This window comes from Sturnira hondurensis, unplaced genomic scaffold, assembly GCF_014824575.4.
Source record: "Sturnira hondurensis isolate 20B ecotype Veracruz unplaced genomic scaffold, ASM1482457v3 Scaffold0021143, whole genome shotgun sequence".
Taxonomy (NCBI): Eukaryota; Metazoa; Chordata; class Mammalia; order Chiroptera; family Phyllostomidae; genus Sturnira; species Sturnira hondurensis.
Genome location: NW_028093774.1, coordinates 27,598,012 through 27,624,577, shown reverse-complemented (window position 1 = coordinate 27,624,577; position 26,566 = coordinate 27,598,012). Strand labels below are relative to the sequence as shown.

General features: G+C 35.3%; 1 protein-coding gene across 5 annotated transcripts in view; it reads left to right on the top strand.

Annotated features, from left to right (window-relative positions):
• The window catches only part of FUT8 (fucosyltransferase 8), a 231,573-nt gene that overhangs the window by 30,647 nt on the left and 174,360 nt on the right, over positions 1-26,566 (top strand). For 4 of the 5 annotated variants that reach the window (XM_037031173.1, XM_037031172.1, XM_037031170.1 and 1 more), the window contains exon 2: positions 26,089-26,186. The exons of the other annotated variant lie outside the window; for it this stretch is intronic. The gene's annotated coding sequence lies outside the window, so the exon portion shown is untranslated. The remainder of the gene's footprint in view (positions 1-26,088; positions 26,187-26,566) is intronic. 5 annotated transcript variants of the gene reach the window in all.

The window sequence follows — 26,566 nt, the reverse complement described above, 5'->3', positions numbered from 1 at the left end:
TGTCCACTGGGTGCACAAGCCCTGCAAAAAACAATAAAAGCCTGTCCAGTCAAGGGTCAGTGCGCTCTTTTCTTGAGAGAGAGGTCGAGGCACTCAGAGGTGCTCTCACCTTGAGATAGTGGCTGTGCTGTCCCTCTTTCTCCAGAGGATTGCTATAGCCTGTGCATTTGTTCTCATCTTCAGTCACAACAGGTGGACTGTATGGGCCAGAATCTGCCACATTTGGAACCAGCCTCTTCCTTGTTTCTGCCCCTCCTACCATTGTAGGTGGATGTTGTTCTTTTAATTCCGTAGTTGTCAGACTTCCGTTCAACTCAATTTCTGACAGTTGTGAGTGATGGTAGTTTTATATTTTAGTTATAATTTTGATGTGGTTGTGTGAGGAGGCGAGCTATAACCCATATAAACTTTATATGATACTGTACATTTTCTTTGTAATGGAAGAAGAGAAAATAGGGCCTATGGGATTATACCATGTATTTCAATATAAGAGTTATTTATACTCTTTATAGAAAGCAGAGCTATAGCATTAAATTAAGTTTTCTTTGAAAATATCTTTAGAAAAGATTTTATTTATTTATTTTTAGAGAGAGGGGTAGGGAGAACAACATCTATGTATGAGGGAAACATTGATTGTGATTGCCTCACATGCTCCCAACTGGATACCTGGTCTTGCAACCCAGGCTTGTTCTATGACTGGAAATCAAACTGGTGACCTTTAAGTTTGCAGGACAGTGCCCAACCCCGTTATCCATACCAGTCAGGGCTTATGAAGATTTTATTTACAGAGCTATGGTGTTAATTTCATTTACGTTTTTATTTTAAGAGATTTTATTTGCCAAAACATAATACCTCAGTTACTGCTTTTTAAAAATATCTTTTGTGATAGTTTTTTTGGTCAAAAAGTGATACGTGAAAGAAAATCTGTTTTGAATTTTAAGCTTTTTAAAAAAAGATTTTATTTATTTATCCTTAGAGGGGAAGGGGAGAGGGAGAGAAATATCAATGTATGGTTGCCTCTCGTGAATCCCCTGCTGGGAACTGGCCTGCAACCCAGGCATGTGCCCGGACTGGGAATCTAACTGCGATCCTTTGGTTCGCAGGCCCATGCTCAATCCACTGAGCTGTACCATCCAGGGCTGAATTTTCAGTTTTTTTAAAAATTGACAAATTATATCAATATAAGTCTAGTGCTGATGTGGTTCAAACTTGCCTTTGCTATATTGTTTTTTTCCTCTTGTTTTGGTTCTGTGGTATAACTCTTCATTGAAACCCTGGAATAAAACGTTAAAGTCTACTACTGAAATGTTCCATATATTTGTTGTATCTTAGAACTTGGATTTTTCTAATTTAAACATTTTTCATCTCTGTGGCACAAATAAACTAATTACAAAAGTTCTCAGGTACACCTTAAAATACATTTTCTGTTGATCTGACAAAAGAAACAGGTATACTTTTGATTCATTCATATCAGATGGCTCCTGGAGATGCATCCTCGGTGTACACGCTCGTCTTACAGTTGAGCCTTGGTTGCTGTTTGCAGGTCAATGGGAGGGATTTACCCAAGCCATTCAGCTACAAAGACTGGCTGTCACCACTGACCACCAACCTCTGCCCTCCATGGAGGATCAGCTTTGCAGGGCTTAAAATACATTTTCTGTTGATCTGACAAAAGAAACAGGTATACTTTTGATTCATTCATATCAGATGGCTCTTGTGTTGGTGGTTGTCATTTTTTTTATTTGACAGCCTAAGGAAGAAGTCAGTGTCTCTGACTAAATAGTCAGGTAGTGCATGGTTTAAAAATTCTTCCAGCATACTGGTTGAAAAATCACTGTTATAAACTAATAAAATATTAATATTAATCTTAAATATAAGTGGGAAAAGCTAATGTTTATTTTAGAATCTGACTTAAGAGAAACATTACATACTATGAACTTTAAATGCTGAAACTTTCTGATTATAAATGAACAAAAGTAAATGAAAATGGAAGATTCTTTTATTTGATTTATTCAAATTTACACTTAAAATGAACCTGTTTTGTGTCTAAGTAAATCTTATTCGATCAAGACTGGTAGTGAACCATGAATGGATTTTAGATTTTTACTAATTTTGTGGCTGGTTATTTATATCATATCCCTTAAATGAGATATCATATCTCATTAATACTGAGAGCCAGAATAAATTTGCCTTAGCAAAAACAATATTTACAAACTATCAAACTGTAAAAGCATACCAAAGTTATGTAATGCTCAAGTCAACATTTCCTAAGCTAGTTTTAAAAATAATTTTTATAATTTTAAAAAATTATTGATTATAATGTCTTGACGAGTGGTAAAGGTGGAGAAATATAATCTGTAGCTTTTGTATTATATCCATTGTCATAGACCTTAGCTATGATTGGGGCAGTCAGTGAAGGGAGGTGGATTGAGGGAGACAGAGGATTGTACTGATTAATGAGCCGGCCTTATTTGGAGGCGAGGGAAATTTTTTTCCTGTTTTTTCTCTCTGCCTCCACATTCTTCCACCTGTTTGTCATCCTTCTTCTCCCAACAGTGGTAAGAAATATGGGAGTTGTCCATCTTTGTAGGACTTTTTTTCTTAGAGTTCATAGAACATGTCCTGGAAAAACATTAGCTTTTATGATACAATAGGTTTATTCTAATGAGTTTATTTCCTTTTGAGGTAGTAGGAAAGAGACTAGAAGAACTTTACTTGGTATAAGGTTAAATATTATTTATTTAAAAGATGATTTTGTGCCTCCATATAAAAAGAGAAATGGGAGATGTTGGTTCATTTTTAAGGGGCTTATATCAGTCACATTATTGTTCTGCTTAATATTTTATGTATTATGATCCACTCTCCCAATTTCCAGGCATGCATTCTCATGCCTGTTGTGTTATTTCTGTCTTCATCTGTGGAGTTTCTGACTATAAGGAATTGGTTTTCAGAACGTCTCTTCATTTTCTTCCATGCCTCATTGCATAATATAATGTAAAAAAATACTACTTCCATTGATGAGACTACCTCATAAACTAAAATTAATAGCAGTGCTCTCCATTCATGGGAGTACTATTAGCAGGTTTAAGCCAATTATTGTTTAGAAAAGTTCACAGGGAGGAAAGTGTGTGTTTAATACTGAGGCCCCTAATCATTTGGGATCTGACTGATTCCATTTTTGTAGCACATAGAATTGTACATGAAAGATATATTCAGTAGAGGTTATGTTATATTTTTCATGTCTTGATTCCTTTGAATAAGTACTTAATCCATACAGTTTAGCAAATGTCAAGAGATTATAATTTTGAGAAAATCTCTTTAAAATAAGAACTTAAGCCAGGGTAAACATTTTGGTTTCTTTTTATAAGTTTCTGATTTTTCTTTCTCTTTTAGAAAGTTCAGTGAAACTCTAGGGCTTAGGAAGGTGGTAATTGAATTTCTTGAGGCCAAAAGGTCTTTCCTTAGCCTTGGTAAACTGGGCCTCAGCAGCATGAGAACATGCTGTCAATCCTGGGTCAGCTGGAGAGATGGATGCCTACTAAGGATGCATAAGTAATAACTAAAGAAACTTGCTTATATGCAAATAGAAATAGTTCCTTTTAATAAAACAACTCTTTAAATGTTTAAAATTATAATGGTATAAAGATGTTATGAAAATGAAATCACCAATGAATTCTGTCTTGGAGCAATTTGTCAGACCAGATAACAGATAAGAGCACATCTATTCTGCCCTGGCTGGTGTAGCTCAGGGATGCTCAAGCTAGTGGATTGAGCGTGGGCCTTCAAACCAAACAACTGTAGTTTGATTCCCAGTCAGGGCACATGCCTGGGTGGCAGGCCAGTTCCTGGCAGGGGATGCACAAGAGGCAACCATACATTGATATTTCTCTCCCTCTCCCCTGCCCCTCTAAAGATAAATAAATAAAAATCTTTAAAAAAAGCACATCTATTCTATACCTGTCATCAGGGGCTTACATATAGTGGTGCAGATCCTGCCTTAAGGGAAATAATGATCACTAGCTAATGTGTTTCATAGAAATTTTGCATATTCCTTATGTGAATATTTGTGTAGTACCTGTCACTTTTGGTTTCCACTGCACATGTAAGGTTAGAAGGTAAGCTCCTTTCCTTTTGGAAATTCTGAAGGGAAAAGGATCTGAAGTTGGGTTTTTTGTGTGTTAGTGATATTGTGGCATATTCTGAGAGCTCTACAGACTTAAAGGTAAAATCTGAGTTCCTTCTTAGTAATTTTTTGAATAGCTTTATTAAAGTATAATTTATATACTATAAAATTCACAGTGCAAGTTTTAGCAAATTTATGCAGTTGTACAATTATCACAATCCAATTTTAAAATATTTTCACCCTCCAAAAAGCTCCCTCTTGCCAGTTTGCCCATTCCCTGCTTCTACAATATGTAGTCTTTGTGTCTAGCTGCTTTCATTTGACATAATCCTGTTTAGTAATTTGAATGACTGGATAAAGTACAAAAGCTTTGAACTTGGAATCAAGGAGATTTGGATACTAGTGTTGGCTCTGCCACCAAATATATGAACTTGAGTATCAGGCTAATTACTCCTCTGGGCCTCCACTTCTTTCCTTTTTTTTTAATTTTAATTTTTATTTAATTCTTGTCCAAGTACAGTTTTCTGTCTTATATTACCAGCCCGGCCCCCCCCCCCCCCCCCCCCCCCGCTGCCCCAGTGCTCCTTGTGTTTGAATTTTCACCATTGTGTAGAGATTCTTTGACCTTTTAGGAAAAGGAATGCATTTTAGCCCTTCCCTTATGTACAGTCACTCTGTTTTTTTTTTTTTTCTGAATCAAAAACAAGGCTTATGGTCTAACAGATGATTCAACAATGGACAAATTGGGACTGTCTTGAGGAATCCAGATGGCTAATTAAACTTTTTCTTGGGAATTTTTTAGTTTATGTGCACAACTTTGAGACAGAGATAATCTTAAATGCTGAGTTAATAAAGGCTTTTGAAGAGAATAAAGGCAAAGTTAAATAAGTCTCAGAGGTAGGGCTTCAAAAGCAATTGAAGCTTCTTATGAACATAAGAAAAAAACTGTTTTTTGGTTATATTTTGTTTTGGGAGTAGAAGGTGGGGTGGACTGTTTTCAGTTAAGTTTGAATCAAGTTAGACTTAAGGTGGCTGAATGGGCTTAGACTGATTTTCAAAGATAATCCAAAGGAAATGTATGACTACCATTAGAAAGACCGTCCTAATGCTCATCTGGGGGCAAAGCCAGCAGGTAACATTTAGGTGACAAAGTAGGAAAAAAATACACATATATGAAATTAAAAAATAGGGGTGTGTATGTGTTACAATACTGGGTCTGGCAGAAATAATCCCTCTTTTTATTACAAAACCTTTTAATATAAAATCATAAGCATGTAATTCTATAACATAACAATCAAATGATCACACTCAAGGACACCATATGACATTTCAGGTGAAATGTTCAAATTAAGACAATAAATTATGACACCCATATTATTACCCTAGCAACCACACTCAAGCAGGCGATACTTCCACTGGACCCTGTTTGCATGTAGTGTGAGTAGACAACTGACTGAGTAGGGTCATATTGGGTATTCGCCAAAAGGATAATGTACATTTTTAGTTTAGTATGGAAAAAGATAGGGTGTTGAATAACAACTAGCTAAATTTAGAAATGAGAGTGCTTTAACTACTTTCAAATATTCAATAATTTGATCCTTAGAAACTATAAGAGCTTGTATTACCCAATAATAAGAAGCATGCTTATAAAATGATTTAATTTACATTTTACCCAACGTAGTAGAATGTATGAGTGGTAACCCACAGAGTAGACACTGTAGAGGAGAAGAATGTACCTAAAAGTATATGTTAATGATTATGTCATTATAGTGGCATGAGAAAATTTATTTCATGCATTATAGTCACACTTTCTGTTCAAAAATGGTATTTCTAATTTAGATAAATTACCTTATGGTAACTAGAAATATCCCCAAATCAATGCTGTATTTAATGAAAGAGTTGTTAACTTTTGACAATATTGTAAAGATTGTGTTAAGACTTTAAAGGAGTTCCAAAAGTTAAATCCCTAAGCTTTTTATGCAATGGCAGCATTGTAGGAACAAGTATAGAGCTAAGGTTACTATTTTTATGGCAACAATATTTTTTTGTATATGCTATGCCATATTTATTTTTAAATGTCCCACTGAATTTGTAATACATATAAAGTTCCTAAGTGTGAATTATGTAATGGGAAAAATTTCAGGGTAAAGGAAAACAGACAATTTTTTCTGTAACTTCTGAAGCTTCAAAATATTGAAGATGATCATCATTCAAATTTTCCCAGGGCATTTTATTTTTAATCATAATAAATGAGCAGCTATCAGAAGATAATAGCCATTTTTAGCCTCAGAATTGCTGTTCTTTATATAGTTCTCTCAAATACTTGTCTTCTAGAAAATAGATATTAATTTCTTGAGTAATTAAATGCTACTTTGATATTTAAGCAAAGCATCAAAGCAAGACTAAAACCACATTAAAACATTAAAATGAATTTAAAAGTTTCATAACGTAAAGAAAAAGATGGAGAAGTACACAATGGAAAAGACATACAGATCAGAATATAGAAGTCTGTCTTTATAAAATAATAACAATCAGGTCAAATAGACTAAAGAATCTGTGCCCTTCTGCTAGTTAAGTGAAAATGAGATGAACAATTGTTTAGAAATTGTGTTTCAAAATACTTGTTTATATTGGTTGGCAATTCTTTCCTAATTGACTAACTACAGGGTTATTACAGATCTATTTTATCCCTTTTCTAGTCCCTGATTCCATATACAACTGGTCCCAGCTTATAATGGTTCAACTTAGAATTTTGGGGCTTTATAATGGTGAAATAGCAATATGCATTTAGTAGAATGTACTTCAGATTTAAAATTTTGATCTTTTCTGGGGTTAGCAATGTGTGGAAAGATACTCTCTTGTGATGCAAGCCGTAGCTCCTACTTAGCCGTGCAATCACGGTAATCATAATGAAACCCTATAGTGTACTGTATTGCCAGCATTTTTTGGAACTGTATTTTTTTTTTATCCCATCGTGCCTACAAAATGCCCATCTGTGTCTCCTGCTTCTGATGAGAAGACGAATGCTGTTCTTTTTTTTCTTCTATCCTCACCCAAGGATTTTTTCATTGCTTTTAGGGAGAGAGGAAAGGGGAGAGAGAAACATTGATATGAGAGACTTTGTATGTTTTTTTTTTTGAAAAGAGTAAGATTACCTCCAACAGAAGCTTCTTCAGCTTTGTTTTCCTTTATTTCTAAGTTGTATAATTTCTCTTCTCTACCATTTAGTTTTAGGGATGTGTCCCTTTAGGCTTTCATGGCTACTATTATTTCTTTCATCTGTTGGAATATATAGGTTCATCAATTAACTCCTTCATTATTTTTATATCCGGCTTCCTTAACAATATCTTTAATGGCCAGAACAACCAACCAACCAAAAAGCCCCCAAACACCTTTTCTTATTCATTCTTCTCTTTTTTTCTTTGTATTATACAGCAGTCTGGAGGAAAAAACAATTATGTCTATTGTTTAGATTTTGCTACCTTTTTTTTTTTTTTTTTTTACTAAAACTGTTCTTTGTTGTTACCAGTGACCTTTGAATTGCCAAATGGGGATATTTTTCAGTCTTAATTTCTGCTTTTTAATTCTTCATGTTCAACACTGTGAACCCCGTTTCTTTCTCCCTTCTGCTTATAACTTTGTAGTTCTCCTGTTTCTCCTGTATATTCTAGTCACTCTTCTTTTCATTCACAAGGTCAGCTTGTTTCTTAAGCATTTTTCTTACACATTTTTCTTAATCAAGATTCTTTTCCTTGTAATGTTACCTGGCCCTTGGCTTCATTGAGTACCTCTTTCAGAAGACTCCCAAACTGTGTCTGAACTTCATTTTCCAGCTGGAGAGCTCTGCCTGCTTGTCATGCCATCAAGCTCAGTATGCTCATATATGGATTTTCTTTTATTTTCTTTCTTCTAAAATGTATTCTTCTTTCTAACTTTAATGTCTCTATTACTGGCTTATCACTTCTATTTTCCAAACTTGAATTATGAATCCTCTTTGAATTCTGCATCAGATTAATTCAGTTGTCCATCTGTGAATTTTGTTACTGCAGTGTTTCATCTGTCCTTTTCTACTTCATTTCTTACTATAGACTTTTAGGTTTTCATTACCACTAACATATAAATAATTATAATTTGATGGAGGGACAGGAGGCAGAGGCAACTTTACTAGAGTGTGATTCTTTGATGCTAAACTTAAATGAAGGGAGCTGACATTTAAGTTTAGCATCAAAGAATAAGTAGGAAATTAGGCAGATAAACTGAAGAAAATCTTATTAGAAATTATTATCAACGCATAAGACTTTTGCCTTAATCCTTACTGCATGTACATGTTTTTCCAGTTGGCATATGCTATTGCCTTTCTTTCAGGTACTGATGAAGAACTGTGAGTAAACAGTGTAAAGCCAGAGTGACTCAAAGTAATAGGTATCTTTTTTATGGTGCTTAGTTTGGAGTGAGAAGAGTGGTAAGATGTAATATGGTGAACAGTGAGCATTACCTGCATTGAAGTCTTAAAATCTGACTAAAATTTACATTAAAACCTGTCTTTAAGATTCTTGATACTTGTAATGTAAATCTTCAGTGGGCAGCTATTTTCAGTCTACTTATATATGGCTTTTTAAATAATTTCTTTCTCTTTTCGTAGTTGTGTGATTCCTTACAGCAGGGCTGTGTAATAGCTTTAAATTAATTACAACTAATAATGAAAATAGATTAATGAAGGCCACAGAAGTAAAGAGATAATTTACTATTTTTTGTCTTTTAGGGAAACAAAATGTTACTGTTTTTGCCATGAGAAGCATTAAAAACAACAATTTTAAAATGACTTAAAGAAGAAGATGACTTAATGGCTTTATAGGGAGGAAGAACAGCGGTAGAGCAGTACAGGAACAGCCAAATCCAGAATTTAAATGATGTCTTCAGGATAGTCTCCTTTCCTAATGTCACTTTTTTTTCTCTGCATTGGTCTTATATTCTGCTTATGTTTTAGAAGGCTTCTTTCATGGCAGAGATGCATGTGTCAGAATACTGAGATGTTTCCAAGGGATGGTTTCGAATGCGGCCCATCACTGTGGGATTGATGACATTGGCATTGTCATCAGAACCACGTAAAATGGGGGAGAGCCAGTGTCCCAAAGGATGGGAGTACAGTAGTTCCCCCTTATCCATGTTTTACTTTCTGTGATTTCAGTTATCCACTGTCATTGGTGTAGCACACTACTCACGTGTTTGTTGTGATGTCGGTATAAACCTACTGAGCTGTCAATCATAAAATTGTAGCACATACCATTATATATAGTACTTGAAAGTGATAAGAAATGACTCTTATCAGTTTATGTATTTATAATACTATACTTTTTATTGTTATTTTACAGTATACTCTTTCTACTTAAAAAGTTTGCTGTAAAATAGTTATGCCAGCTGCAGTGTCATACTATACTATATTGATTGCATCATTTTCTCTTGTGCTTGATTTAATCTTGTGTTGTTTTGTTCATCATGGTTACTAAGCATAGAAAATCCACTGTTAGTGCTGCCAGTAGGAAGTCATGTCAAGTGACTGAATTGGAAATGAAATTAAAAGTGTTAAGGACCACAAAGGTGGAAAATCAGTGTATGTGCCAGTCAAGCAGATCATAGCTATGACCTTGAAGAGCAAGAACAAATGATGGAATTTGTTTAAAGATCTGCTTTGCTGAAGACAGTAAGACTAACAGATTTTGAGAAGGGCCTCTCAAAGGCATGGAGAAATTTCTAATGACCTAGATCGAAGACCAGACAACCGAAGCGTATTCTTTTTCTAAAAAAATATATTTTATTGATTATACCATTACAGTTGTTCTATTCCCCCCTTCATTCCCCTCCACCCGCACACTCCCTCTCCCACTATTCTCCCCCCCTTAGTTTATAACCACGTGTCTCAAGTTCTTTAGATTCTATATTTCCCCCACTATTCTCGCCCTCCCCCCTATCTATTTTCTACCTACCATCTATGCTATTTTCTGTGCCTTCTCCCCCCTTCTCCCCCTCCCACCCCCCTATTTCTAACCCTCCATGTGTTCTTCATTTCTGTGGTTCCACTCCTGATCTAGCTGTCCTCTTGGTTTGCTTTTGTTTTAGGTGTGGTTGTTAATAACTGTGAGTTTGCTGTCCTTTCACTGTTCATATTTTTCATCTTCTTTTTCTTAGATAAGTCCCTTTAGCATTTCATATAATAAGGGCTTGGTGATGATGAACTCCTTGAACTTGACCTTATCTGAGAAGCACTTTATCTGTCCTTCCATTCTAAATGAAAGTTTTGCTGGATAAAGCAATCTTGGCTGTAGGTCTTTGGATTTCATGACTTGGAATACTTCTTTCCAGCCCCTTCTTGCCTGTAAGGTCTCTTTTGAGAAATCCGCTGACAGTCTGATGGGTACTCCTTTGTAGGTGACTGTCCCCTTATCTCTTGCTGCTTCTAGGATTCTCTCCTTCATTTTAGTCTTGGCTAATGTAATTATGATGTGCCTTGGTGTGTTCCTTCTTGGGTCCAACTTCTTTGGGACTCTCTGAGCTTCCTGGATTTCCTGGAAGTCTATTTCCTTTGCCAGACTGGGGAAGTTCTCCTTTATTATTTGTTCAAATAAGTTTTCCACTCGTGGCTGTTTCTTTCCCCCTTCTGGTACCCCTATAATCCGGATGTTGGAACGTTTAAAGATGTCCTGGAGGTTCCTAAGCCTCTCCTCATTTTTTTGAATTCTCATTTCTTCATTCCTTTCTGGTGGGATGTTTTGTTCTTCCTTCTGGTCCATTCCATTGATTTGAGTCCCAGTTTCCTTTCCATCACTATTGGTTTCCTGTGCATCTCCCTTCATTTCAATTAGTTTAGCCTTCATATGTTCCTCTAATTTGTGACTATAATCTACCAGTTCTGTGAGCATCCTGATAAATAGTGTCTTGAATTGTGCTTCTGAGAGGCTGGCAATTTCTCAGTCGCTTAGAGTTATTGGCTCTGGGACTTTGAGTTCTTCTTGGGCCATCTTTTGGGCTGTCCGTGCCTGTTACGTAGCAGGAGCAGGATCGGAGCCCTAGATGTTCACCAGGGCGGGGCAACTCAGTTGCTGGGTTGTGACGCTGTATGTGGGGGCGGGGTCAAAGAGGGACTATGGCATCCTGTCCGCCTCCTGCCGCCATGGCCCTCACCGGTGCCGGGGTCGCCGTCACTGGGCCCACGCGTTTCCTCCCACTGCACGCGAGTGTGCTACCGCCGTCAGCCCTCGCCCCCTGGGGCCTGTGTGGTCTGTCTCACTGTGCGCGAATATGCGCCCGCAGTCTGCCCCGCACCGCAACTAGTTCCCATCTGCCTGCGCGCCTGGGTCAGGTGGGGGGGGCCCTGTCCTGCCCGACCCTGCTTGCTGCTGGCTCCGCCCCTCTTACCGTCCCGTTGAACAGTTAGATGTAGTCGGACTTCCGTATAATTCAATTTTCTGTCCTTTGGTTGTGTCTTTATTTCTCCAAACCTTTGTTGTATTCAAACTTGATTGTGGGAGAAGGCACAGTGTTTCCACCTATACCTCCATCTTGGCAGAAGTCTCCAGAAGCTTATTCTTCTCAGCACCCTGACAGTCATGGCCAAAGCAAAAAGTTTGTTTATGATGTTGAAAGAAAAGGCTAGGCCTGACTATGATATGGAATTTACTGCCACCTGTGGGTGGTTTAAATGATTAAAGCATCATTATTCATTACAGAATGTTTGTACAATCTAGGTTTGTGTAAGTATATTCTATGATGTTCCTATGACAAAATTGCCTAATGATGCTTTTCTCAGATCTCTAATGTTAAGGCACATGTGACTATATTTTGAGAGACAGAGACCACATTCACGTAACTTTAATATAGTATATTGTTATAATTGCTCTGTTTTATTAATAGTTATTGTTGCTAATCTCTTACTGTGCCAATTTATAAATTAAACTTCATAGGTATGTATCTATGGGAAAAACATAGTTTAAGTCGGTTTTGGTACTATACATAGTTTTAGGCACCTACTGGGGGTCTTGGAACATATCTCACGAGGATAAGTTTTGGGGGGCTACTCTATTATTAACCAAAGAAATAGGAAAGGAATATGAAATAGTAAAAAAAATTTATTACCAATATAGAGGAGGAAAGAATTGAAGGGTAGACACAGGGAAAGAGAAATGCCTGTGTAAGAGAGAGAAGTGGGTAAAGGGGAGGGAACCCCAGTATCAGTTCAGAATTTACTACGTGGTAAACCATGTGTTAAACACTTTGAATTTTATCTCCATAGCTCAGTGGAGCCAACTATATTATCTCCTGATGAAAATCATTTCTAGAACTAGTAATTTTAAAATACTTTCTTTTATTATTTTTCTCGTTTGGCATATTTTCTTTATTTTTAAGTGCATTAATTAAAAAAATTTATGTACAGTAAAACTCACACTTTGTGATATACAATTCTGTGGGTTTGACAAATGCATAGTATATGTATCTGCCACCATTATCAAGACACAGAGCTCTTGTTGCCCCTTTGTAGTTAGCTTCTCCCACTAAATCTAGTAAAAACCGATCTGTTCTCCTTGGCTGTTGTTTTGCTTTTTCTATTTATAAGTTATTGTCCTATCCATGGAATTATATAGACTTTTCGGTCAGCCTCTTTCACGTAGAAAATGCATTTGAGATTCATGTAGTATGTATCAGTAATTTGTTCGTTTTCATTGCTAAGTAGTAATCCATAGAATGGATGGATGTACCATGGTTTATCTCTTTGCCTGTTGAGAGATGTTTGGATTGTTTGTAGTTTTTAGAAATTATGAATAAAACTGCTGTAAACATTTGCGAATAGTTTTTGGGGGGGTGGGTATGAACTTAAGTCTGTTTCACCAAGGAGTAGGGTTGCTGAATCAAATAAGTGTATGTTTAATTTTGTAAGAAACTACCAAACTCTTCCAAAGTTGGCTTGATCATTTTGCATTCTCATCAGCAATATGAGAGTTCCTGTTGCTTTACATCCTTGCTAATGCTCAGTAGAATCAGTTTTCTTTATTTTAGCTCTTATAATATGTGTGTATATCATTGTGGTTTTAATTTGCATTTTCCTAATGATTATGCTGAGTATATTTTTATGTACTTCAAAATACTTTTCTTTAATATTCTGAGAATGCTTATCTACTTTTTAGAAAATGGTGTAGTTTTCCCCAAAACAGAACAGTGAATGGCCTGGACAAGGTCTTTGACAAACATCTGCATTATAACTGCTACATGGCACAATCCAGAGGAGACCATTCCCATTTTTAAAAAGTGGTCTTGGCTATATATGTACATTCATTGTCTAGAATTATTAGTGATTAGGTTCCAAAGAAGATTTGAGGACTTGAATCAAATGATGCATTAAAAAATTAGTTTTTAGTGTTTCCTGAAATGTCCTATAGGCAGTATGTCTAATGTACCAGACTTGAGAGACATAAAGGCCTATTTCAGATACTCACCTCTGCCATTTGTGGATGTGGTAAGAATTATCAGTAATGCATATAAAATACCTGACACAGAGTAGAACTCCTCAAGTTGCAACTGCTTTTACTTTTATTTCTTACGACTATTTAGTGTTGATTACCCGAAAGGCATAGCTATAGCTACCAAAGGCTTAGGGTATCAGCAAAGTAGAAGAAAACATTAACAAAAATTCCATTAAAATGGAATTTTATTTTAAAAATTATTTTGATGTAGTAATCAGAAAAGAAATAAGAATCTTATTGTATTAACTTGTTTAGTATTTAATAAGGAGAGAGAGGATTATACTGTTGTTTTTTGTACTTGGAGCCTCTAAAGGTCTTAATTTTGTTCTAACACCACCATCACCATGACTATCGCTGTATTGTGCTTCTGTTAAGGAAAGACATTTTGGAATAGATCATGTAATGTTTAGGGTCTTAGAAATGCAATTTATATGTTTGAGATAAGAAGATATGTGAATGAATACTAGGTGACATCATTAGTTCTGTCTAGTAAAGTGAGAATATTTGAGGTTCCAGGGGATTTAATGAGATTTTTAAAAACTTTATAATTTCTAAATGAGATTATTCTTGTGATTTCATTGTGATTACAGTAAAATTCTTAAAAGACTAAGGAAGGAGAATCAGGGAGATTAGATCTGCTTTATTAGACTCGAGGAGAGAGGTTTACCAAGCAGTGGTGTGGGTATGGAGAGGAGTTTAGGCTGAGTTTCTGGTCCTGGGAAGTAACTTAAAAGTTTTACCTGTAGAAGAGTGATGGTGCGGTGTTGTTTGGATTTAAATTGTCCTCTGTCTTGGTATTTTCTATTTGTTAAATACGTTAGTTTCATACCTTTGTATAGTAAGGAGATTTAATAACTTTGAGCCAAATTATTTTGGCTCACATTTTTGGTTCACACTTTTTGTTATTTCTCAAGTGAACTTTTTGCAACAATATGGGGAGGAGTAATAAATAGTCTAAGAAGTAGAATTAAAGGTCCCATTCCTCTTCATTTCCTCCTTTTTCAGGTAAGTAATACATCAACAATATTTCATTCTAGCCATTTTATAGCTTGAAGTTAAAGAAGGAAAGTTGGTATTCACATCTCCAGGTTTCATTTGCATTTTCTTGCTTTTGATCTACTGTTAGGTTCTCTGTTTTTTTTTTTTTTAAGTTAAAACCTAGATATTTAGTGGACACTCTGTTCACTTGCTGAAATACTTTAATACTGAAATAATTTTCTGAGGTTCCCTTGCAGCAAATTATAAACTGTGAAGCAGTTTTGATGAATGAAATGATATATGTAAGTGAACGTGTGTGATACTTCCCAAAATTCTATTTAAAGGGAGAGATGTACCCTTATCTTTTTCTCCAGTTGCCAGTGGAGACCCTGAGGACAGGGGTGGTGGAATGAATGGAGAGCAGGAGGACACTGTATACTGATGACATGGTAGAACAAGCCCTAGATTACCTATTTTCAGATTATTTTATGTCATAGAGAAATAAACTTTTATTTTGTTTCTGCCACAGTTTTTTTTTCTGTTATGTAGGTGAATCTGCTATGCTCTCCACCTCTCCCCAACCCCGTTCTAAGGCAGCTCCCCTTCTGCTTCCTGGTCTGTGGTTGAACTCTAGGTGCCTTTTCACTCTCTACTTCTGAATCTCTGCAGTCTCTGCTCCTAAAATCTTCTATATTTGTCCACAGGTAAAACATTGTAATTAGAAGTTGCTATAAAGGCTAGTTATGTAGTTTCTGAAATTTTAATTACTTTAAGAAAATATTTTAGACAGAAATATAAATGAATGTGTAAGTACAGTTACAAATATTTTATTCTCAAATTAGAAAGATATAATTAAAAAATAATGTGTAGCCATTAAGTTCTTTGCACTGGTTTATTGGCTACCGGCAACTCCTCCTGTGATTATGTCTAGGTCACTAATACCCGTCTTTTTACCTGCCTCTTGGAGAATGTCTCCTACCCCACACTTTAGTTACATGGTTTAAATGGAAGCTTATTCCTATCACAGTTCTATTCAAGGATGGTTATGTGAGATAGCAAATACTAATTCTGTTCTGCATTTTGGAAGTCTACCTATCAGGGAAAGAGGTCCTCTCTAGTCTTGAGGTTGCAGTGATGTAGAAAAGCTTTAGAATCAGAATGTTTAGAATCACACTAATACTTAGGGAGAAGCACAAATAGAGATGGAGGGAAACAATCCAATCTTTTCAGAAAATGGATATTGTACCTCATCTGGGCTAATTAGACTTTCTTTCCTAGTAACTTCAGGTAAATTGCAATTGAGACATAATTTCAAGTCAGACTGTGTTAGGCACTTGAACTGGATGGTCAAATGAAGGATCAGAAGTTTCTTTAAAACTGTATTTCTGAATATAAATAAGTAAATATATTTAAAAAATTTTTAAAATATTAATTTTATCGTGAGTCTGCAATGTGCATAATTTAAAGAGATCTACTTTTTTAAAAATTTTATTTATTTATTTATCTTTAGAGGGGAAGGAGAGAGAGAGAGAAACATCAATGTATGGTTGCCTTTTGTGTGTCCCCTGCTGGGAGTTGGCCTGTAGGGAACCAGCCTGCAACCCAGGCATGTGCCCTGACTGGGAATGGAACCGTGATCCTCTGGTTCGCAGGCCCGCGCTCAATCCACTGAGCTACACCAGCCAGGGCTATATTTTAAAAATTTAAAAGCTGTTAGAAACACTGTTCTTTGCACTTTGACGAAAGTTCTTGCCTGGTACAAAAATTGCATTGTCTTATTTATTCAAGCAGATTACTTGGTAAACTAGAGTGTTTCAAAAAAAAAAAGAGAAGCTACAAATTTTTCTTTGTGGATGCAGAGGATTTTTAAAGGGATAAACCTGTACCCTCCTAAACAGAAAAATATGTACAATAACTTCCTAGTGCTAAGAAACCACTCTGGTTCTACTCTTGTACCTCTTTTATATGTAAAAAATGATTTTATTTTAGGAATACTGTATAGAATGTTATGAACCAATGGCTTTACTGGTCCTTTTTAAATGTGGATAGTAAGTAATGGAATTTGATTAGTACTTTCAGCACTTTTCTTTCTCTACCATAGATAATTCTGTGCTTTATAATTAATTTAATATTTATGTTTCTTTCCTAATGCAGTAATTATTTATTTTGTGGCAGAGTCATCTGTGGTTTTTTAAGCAGTATCATATACTTTTCTAAATTAGAACTACAGATTTTTTCTAAAGTTTTAGTTGTTCGTGGAAGAGATATGAAAATGAAAGAATATTTGTAAAGAGTGATCAGAATACTGTTAGTAGTGTCACACTGGTTTAAATATAATGGACAAGGGATTATCTAGATTGTAGTACAGAGAAAGGAGAAGGCCTTGAAGTCAGAAAGAAATTATCTTGTTCACCTTAGATATCTTAGGTATCACCCTAAGGATATGGTACTCCTGAGAATGAACCTAGCTTCTAAAGCATTCCAGGTTCCCCCTCATGACACCAGATTATCTTTTCTGCTGCCCATTGCCAACTTTTTCCTGTACTTTTGAACTTTGCCTACTCCTTTAGGGAGGGTATTTTTAGATAGCTTTTCTTTTGTCTTTGAAATTCCTGCCCCTGTACTGGACAGTTTCCTAAACATGCTATTAGTACTGCTGCCCAGACTTGACAGGCACATTTTCTTAGGAATTTATGTTACCTCCTTTGAATTTTAGGGGTTTGTTCTTTGTTAGGCAATTCAGTAATTTGTTCAGCAAATCTTTGTTTATTGAGTGGACAAGTACTGTATGACAGGCACTGTGTTAGGTCCTGGTCATATGGCCACCAGTTACTAATTTATTTGCAGGGAAGACAATTTAATAACTAAGTACTAAAGTTTTGCTTATTTTGTTTATTAATTCACTTCTAATTTTAAACTTGAAACACAACAGTGGAGTATCATCACTTGACTTTCACCTCTACCCTCCCTCAATACTTTTTTGGTTGATGTATTTCCAAGAAAATTCCAGAAATGCTATTTTATCCATAAATACTTGAGGATGAAACTTAAATTTTTTTGTAGTATAATCATAGTGCAATTATCATACCTAGAAAAATTAACCGTAATTCCTTAAAATTGACTAATAATCAGTTTGTGTTAAACTTTCTACTTAATGTACAAAAGGTCATTTTGCATTTGGTTTGTTTGAATGAAGACCTGAAAGATCTACTTACTATAATTGGTTGTGTAGTATCTGTTTTAAGTTTTTTTAAATCTAGAATAGTTACCTCCCCTCTTATTCCCATGCCTCTGACTTGTTTAAGAAATAAAGTTTTACTTTAGTTAGAATTTACTATAGTTAGATGTGGAATAATTGACACTTCCTGCAGCACATTTGATTTGTATTCTATTCACTTGATAAAACCTTTTTTACCGAGCTTATCAATAATTTCTGTGTCCTAAGCTTATCAATAACTTCTATGTCCTGTGTCCTAACAGCTACCTTAAGGTGCATTACATCCACCCAGAAAAGCCCTCTTGCTTGGAAGGACATAACTTTTCAGGTGGTTTAAGATCTGTTTTTGTTTTTGACTCTTAGGTTTGACTGGTATGTAAGCCACAGCATTAGAGTTTATCACATATCATATGTCATAGACCAGTTGTCTCATTTATTGTAGATGAGAAGTACATTTGACCTAAGTGAATTTGAGGAGAAACTTACCTATGCAGCAGTTTATAATAATAGAATCTTGTAGTAATTATTTTAGACCCAAGGTCACAGAACTAGAATTGTATTTTATGATATAACAAATATCATACCTGCCATTTGAATAGAAGAGGAAAGATGAATACATACAATCAAATTATTAAAAGTAAATGTGTTTTGCACAAATTTTTAGTAATTTTGAACTTACTTATTTTTTGATTCTCACATGAGGGTATGTTGACTGATTTTGGAGAGAAAGGGAGAAAGGGGAAGGGGAGAGAGATCGGGGGAGAGAGAGAAATGTGAGAAACATTGATTGTCTCCCATATGCACCCCAAACTGGATACGGAACCTGCAACGGAGGTGTGTGCCCTAACTGGAATTGAACCCACAACCTTTTTGGTGTGCAGTAGGGTGCTCCAAGCAAGTGAGCCACCCTGCCAGGGCATTAATTTCTATTTAGATCATATCTTGGATAAGTGGCAAGGTACTTTTTACAGAGATAATAAATTGACAGGTAACTAATTTTCTTTATAATTTTTTTAACTTATTTCCTTCCTTCCTTGATATATGGAGCCCTAGTGTACACTGTGGTTGGGGAGTTAGAGATCAGGATTGTTGAAATATAGATGTTAGTTTCATTGTAGTTTATATTACTGCACCTTAGAATAGTGACCATTTTCTATTTTCTTTTTTAAAGATTTTTTAAATTTAATTTTTGAGAGATGGGAAAGGAGGGAGAAAGAGTGGGAGAGAAGTGTCAATGTGCAAAAGATACATTGATGGGTTGTTTCTCTCACACCCCTGACTGGGGACCTGGCCTGCAACCCAGGCATGTGCCCAGCTGGGAATCAAACCAACCAATGACTTTTCTGTTTGCAGGCCAGTGCTCAATGCACTGAGCCACAGCAGCCAGGGCTTGCTTTCTATTTTCATGTATTTGTAGAGAAATATACATATATGTTGATTAATAATTTTAAAATTTGAACCAAGCTTTGCATTACAATGAGATTCGTTTAATGAGTTAATTTTTTTTAAAGTTTAAAAATGAGTCCTGGCTGATCTGGCTCAGTGGATTGAGCACTGGCCTGCAAACAGAAAAGTCGTTGGTTTGATTCCCAGTCAGGGCACATGCCTGGGTTGCTGGTAGGGACCCCAGTTGGGGGCGAGTGAGAGGCAACCGCACATTGATGTTTCTCTCCCTCTCATTCTCCCTCCTTTCTCCTTCTCTAAAAATAAATAAATAACATGTTAAAAAGAAATGAGTATGGTAGGCCTTGGCTGGTGTGGCTTCGCTGGTTGGAGTGTCATCCTATAGACCAAAAGTTCACAGGTTCAATTCCTGGTCAGGGAACATACCCAGGTTGCTACTTCGATCCCTGGGGCATCCTACAAAATACCTAATTGGTGCTCATCAACACCATCAAGTCATTAAAAAAAGTTAAGTCTGAAAAACTGTCATAGCCAGGAGGAACCTAAAAAGACATGACAAGCAAATGTATGTCGTATTCTGGATAGGGTCCTAGAACAGAAATAGGTTATTAGGTGAAAAAGAAGGAAATATGAATAAACTATGGGTTTTATTTAATAATGATATATTAGTATTGATTTGTTAATTTTAACAAATATACAATTTTAATGTGAAATATTAATAATAGAGAAAACTGATGGGAGGATGGTATATTAGAACTCTGCTATCTTAAGAATTTTTCTTTAAAACTGTTCTAAAAGAGAAAGGCTATTTAGAAAACAAGAAAGTAGTTACTTTAAAAAAATAATGAATAATATAAACTATTTGAGGCCAGGGTCATCTGACATAGTAATATTTGTATGGGTAGATAAGGTCTAACATTGCCTAGCACAAAACAAACACTCAATAAATGTTGAGTGGTAACATTACACTTAGGTTATTTTGTGGAAGGAGCTTCTGGAAAGATGAGTCTTAGAAGGAAGTTGAGAAAGAAGCTGTTAATTTTCTCAATTTTTATTAAGAAGCTACACAAACTCAATTTAGTATAAATTGAATGTATTTGAGTACATTTTATACCCAGTGCATTGAAAATGTTTGCATATACTTTTTGTTATTGCTTGTGAAGCCAATTTGAAATCTTCAGTGTTGTAAATGATTCTGAAAAGACATCAAGCTTAGTTTAATTTATAAAACTCTTTCATTCCACTAACAGGCTGAATGCTAAAATATTAAACTTAGTTCTTTAACAAGTTGAATTAAATGTAGTAGTAAAAAAAATCAGAAGTTTATCAGCATCATTAGCTAGTAGGCAAATGCTAATTAAAACCACGAAGAGATATCACTATATACCTATTAGAATATCAAAACAAAAACAGCAAACAAAAAACTTTGACAATATCAAGCTGGCAAGGATGTGGAGCAGCCGAAGCTCTAGCACATTGCTGATGTGAATGCAAAATTGTACAGCTACTTTGGATAACAGTTTGGCAGTCTTACAAAGTTAAACATAATGTTTAACATAAAACCCAGAAATCCCACCTGTAGGTATTTGCCCAAGAGAAATGGAACTATGTTACCTCAAAAACTAGTACATTAGTGCTTACAGCAACTTTTTTCATAATTGTCAAAAACTGGAAGTGTCCCCAGTGTCAGTGTATGAATGGATACATTATATAATGGAACACTACTCAGCAGTAAAAAGGAACTGACTGTTGGTATATGCAACAACTTGAATGAATATGAAAGACATTATGCTTAGTGAAAGAAAACAGTCTCATGATTCCATTTATACGACATTCTCGAACATGTGAACCTATACTCACGGAGAATAGATCTCTGGTTCAGGGATTATGGGTGGGGAGAGGAGGATAAACTAGTGATAGCGTGAGGGAGTTTGGTGGTGTGATGGAACTGTTCTGTTTTCTGAGTATGGTGGTGGTTACACAAATGTATACACGTGTTGGAATTCATAGACCTGTGTACTCCCACTCCTCCCCCCAAAAGTCAGTTTCACTGTATGTTAATTTAAAAAGTAAAACCAAAAACATACATGTGTCTGCTTTTTAAGGCATTTGGTCCCACTACAGACTAAATAATCTTATGCAAGTAGTTTCTGATTTCTCTATTAGATTTTTTAACTTTTAAGAATTTATATGCAGAGTGACTGATAACACAGAAATCTTTAATATTAAAGGAAATAGTAGTGTAACCATTCTATACAAAGAGTTTTGCATGGTTACTCTGTACAACTTCACATTTTTGAATAGGTGGTAACTGTCATTTATTGAAATAATATTATCCAGTGGGTGCTTTGCTGAACATTTTAACTGTACTTTGCTCATAATTATGGTTAAGTATTACTTTCCCTATTTTACACATGAGGAAACTGAAGCATAGAGATATTGAGTGCCTTGCCTAGGATCATACAACAGGAATGTGATAGAGTTAGAATTTTAACTTTGTTAGATTCAGAATTCTTCAAAAAAACATTTTGTTGTAAAATAAAGCACAGATTCAGAAAACCACACACAAAAAAACCGAATGTATTTAATATATTATAAAGTAAATACAACTATAACTACCTTCCGAGTCAAAAAGTAGAACTTGGCCAGCTTCCCCAGCTGCTTTCCATGTACTCTATCCCAGTCAGAACTGCCTTCTTCCCCGGTACTAACTATTATTTTATTTTTACAGTATCCAGTTTCATCCCCCAAATACGTATCTCTGGACGCTATAATTTAATCTTACCTATTTTCTTTTTGAATTTGAAATTTTTTTTAGTCTTTTAATCTTTAAGTCCCTCTTCTCATTTCATTTCCCTACAGTTCAGCATTTGAACTCTGGACATTTTGACTTGTGGTTTCTCACTCTTTGGGTTCCATGAATTGCCTAACAATGGTGTAACTCAGCGTGCTAGTCTGTTCTCTATATGTCTTGCATGTTTTGCTAAGTATCCAGAGGCATGATCAGACTCTGGTGTGATTTCTTTGGCAAGACTGTATGTAGTTGGTGTTGTGTTCATCAGGAGGTGCTTGATATCTGCATGTGTCTTTTGTGTCTGTGGTGTTATGGGCCATTGATATTTAATGCCTGGATCCAATGAGTCATTGGGGGTTGCCAAGTGGTGATATTCTGAATAGTTTCTCTTTTACTATGACTTAGGATACTTCCATAAAATACTCTCCTCACCTGTTATTTTGTTAGCAAATAGCACAATTTATGAGGAAAGACAGGATAAATGCTTAATTCTTTATTTACCAGTTTTCAAGATAGTAAATTTATTCCTTAAAAATGAAGGTGTTTTGTTTATTTTATTTTTTTTAAACATATTTTATTTATTTATCTTTAGAGGGGAAGGGAAGGAGAGAAGAAGAGAAACATCAATGTATGGTTGCTTCTCGTGCATCCCCTGCTGGGAACTGGCCCCTGCTGGGAATTGGCCTGCAACCTAGGCATGTGCCCTGACTGGGAATCGAACTGCGATAGTCTGGTTCACAGGCCTCCGCTCAATCCACTGAGCTACACCAGCCAGGGCTGTTTTTGTTTATTTTTTAAAGGATTGTTATGCATTCATAAATTTAGACATATTTAGATTTTAATCCATTACAATTAATATGGTTAATGAAGCTCAAGTTGTCCTATCTTTGGCTGGTGGGAGCTGCTTTAAGAGATTTCTGAATCCATTTATGTGATCGTAGTAGTGTTTGATAGCTTTCTGCTCCTGGTATAATAATAATGTTGTTCCATGCTTACTTTGTAAGTTTCTGGTGATTCCGTGGAATCAGCCATTTCTCCAAAAATCCCTGGCAATGGAGATTATTATATAGTAGAGTTAATATTATTTAAGGAGAACCTGAATGAAGAGCCATCCGTACAAATATCTTGGATTTAACTTCAAACATTATGTGGAACGTAATAGGAACTCAAGAAGTATTTGTTGAGTGGTTGTCAGAATGTGAATATCTTTGGTTAAGGTCTGTGATTTTGTACCTCTTTTTTTCCTTTACAGTGTGGCTGCTAGGTGCTCAGTAAATGTAGTCAAGTGAATAAGACCTTTGCTAGCAGACCTTATTCTACCATATATTTGTTGTGTGACCTTGTAGAGAGAAGTTACTTTACTAAACTTCTGTTTTTCTGTTTGTAAAATGGGTTAACAACAAGGTCAAGGGACTGTTGTGAGGTTTAAGTGAAATAATTTAATATCAAGAATTTAATACAGATTTAAAAAAATGAATGTAGAGATAATACATAGTTGCTGTATTAATATTTTAAGCCTTAATGTTTGCCAAATTTATAGTTTTATGCTCAAGTAGAAATAGACAAAAAGGAATGTAAATGTGTGTTTTCTATAGTATATCAAATTAACTTGTAAAATATTTTTTGTTTTAAGTGCTCTATAGTGTAGAAATTCAGAAATTTCTCATGAAGTGATTCCTGTGTGGAGGAATGCTTTCTCTTATGTGATCAGATTTTCCAGCAGATACCATTAATTAATCTTGTTGACTCTAGATTCTGCTGCTGAGTACCCGCCTCTTTGCAAGATTGCCATGCTGCTGTGGATGTCAGGGACATCTCGGCTCTCACCGACAAAGTGGGAGGCAGATGAATTTCTGAGTTCACAGTTTGGAACTTAGAATATTAATACCACTCCCCCTCCATGGGCGGACACACACACACGCGCGTGCACACACAGACACTTCCTAATATTTATAAATGGTAGGTAGGTAGTAGTTGATTACTTTTTCAGTGTGGGCTGGCCTGGGAATAGAATTAGTGTTTTTAGCATTGTTTTTCTATAAAAGGGAAGTGCATTCTGAATTCTGAACAGGTTTCTGAATAGCTCGTTCATTCATGGTGGCCTGCCTATTTTTATATATGTCGTCCTCATTGCTTGTCAGATGACAAGCATTTACTAGCTTGTAACCATCAGAGATTATAAGTATATCTGAGTTTCAGGTTAAACCATGTACTACAGATAGTTTACATTTTGGTGTAATTGAGGCTGAATGATAATATTACTGATATTTTATTAGTGAATGATTGTAGATTGTAATGTAATGTAGATTGTAACTTGGTAGAGTGGAAAAAGTATGGTTTCGGAGTCAGATCTGGGTTCAGATTCTAACCTCACCATGAATTTGTTACCTCAACTGTAAAATGGAGATGATAATTATAGGGTGGTTATGAGATTTTAAATGATTTAACATTAGCCCATGTACAGTGCTTAGTCAAGGCATTTGGTACACATTAAAGACTCAGTAGCATATCATTAGATTCTTAATTCCTTGCAGTTAGTTGTTTAACTTGACATACATAAAAGTGATCATTTTACTGAGTTACAGCATAGAATTATGTTTTAAAAGGCTAATAGTAAATAGGTATGATAATATATTTTTATATCTCTTTGGCTGTGTTAATTAAGGATGGCTTATTTTAATTTTCCCATTTTTATAATACCCATAAAAGCATTTATTAAGTCATATATTAATGTAAGCTTGAGTAGGAAGAAAACAATGAATAAAATACTGTGCTATTTATTTTTCAAATTATTTTATATAGCAGTGTTTTCTTTGGCAGGAAGTCTTATTTTATGGGATTATTGGCTAAATTTTTATTTCTTGTTATGAAATAGTAAACTTTGAAGTGCATTTATACTTCTGAAATTCAAAGGTATTTTATCAATGCCAATAGTGACCTACTAAGTTATTTCTCTGAAAAGTGAAGTAGAAACCTTGAAATGTAAATAGATTTGATAATTATTCTTTTATGAAGTTGATGATATAAATATAAAAGCTTACCTAGTGTAATATGCTTATAGTCAATTTCAGCTTGATAAACTAAACACTATTAAATGCAAAGAATAATGGCCTTCAACACAGAAAACAGTTTGTGAGAAGTTCATCTTCATTACAAATGCTTCACTTTAATAATATTTGGCTAGGCCATAGTAAATACGAGATGCCTAGAGAATATTAGTTGTAGGGTATTATTTACTTAAAATATCTAGACAGCTTTGTAGAACATAGAGTTAGGAAGTTAAGACCAGTTCAGTTATCGGTCAGTTATAATGAATACTTCTTTGTGTCAAACATGGTCTAAGATGATGGCGAGGAAGCAAGAAAAATAGGAGATAGGGTCTCTAATCAGAAGATAAAATGAGATAGCACTTATATAAGGCAGCAAAATATTCTAGCAAGGATTAATGGAGTACAGAATGACTATATCAGCTCTCATGGAGGAAGAGAGGGGCAGGCTTTTGAGAAAGTTGACTGATGTGCATTGATTGACAAAGAGGTTAAGGAAGAAAAAGTCCCTGTTCTAAAAAGAAGGAATAGTGTGTTGCAGGGTGACAGCTGAGAATACCAAAGTTGTTCTGTGGAAAGTGAGCAAATTGAATTGACTTGAGTGGAAATTTGTGTAGAAGATAGTCACAAATTGGGTTGCACAGCTAATTGGATTATGGGGATATAGAAGATTTTAAGCATTTTTAAGTTGCCCTGTATTTAAAAACAATAGACAAAATTAAAGAATTTTGTGTTCACAGAGGAACTTTTATAGGTGTTGACTTATTTTAAGATGAACTATGAAAGAGATTAAAGCACTGAATGTTACTACATTTGAGTGTAATTTGCTAAATGAAAACCCATTCCTTATTTGGATTTGAAAAGCACTGCTTGCAGAATAAGTGAATATACAAACATTTTATATATCACAATTGGCTACCTAAAGAAAGAAAAAAGTGATTAAAAAGAAACGATATTAGGACTAACTGAAATTTGAGTAGGGCTGAATTTCATATTTTCTTCTTTAATTCTAGGTTGCTACTTTTGTTAAGAGAATACCCATGACCCTGATGGTGTTTTCATTCACAATGAAGTGCTCTATTGCCCTTGCTGGTTAACTGTACAAATTCAGGTTAGTAAATTGTATGTACAGCAATTACCTGTTCTAATTATATATTTATTTTGAGAAATGAATATTTTACAAAAGAATTTATTTTATTTTTAAAGAGGAAGGGAAGAAGAAAGAGAGGGAGGGAAACATTAATTGGTTGCTTCTTGTATGGACCTCAACCAGGGATCGAACTGCAACCCAGGATGTTCCCTGACTGGGAGTCAAACTGACAACCTTGTCCTTTGTGGGATGCTGCCAAACCAGCTGAGCCACACCAGTCAGGGAGAGAAATGAACGATTTTGTGTTTGAAGCTACATATGTATGTATCAGTGAAGTAGAAAGGCCAATCTAAACCCTGTTGAATTCTGTGTTAGTTAACAAATATTTGCAGATTACCTAC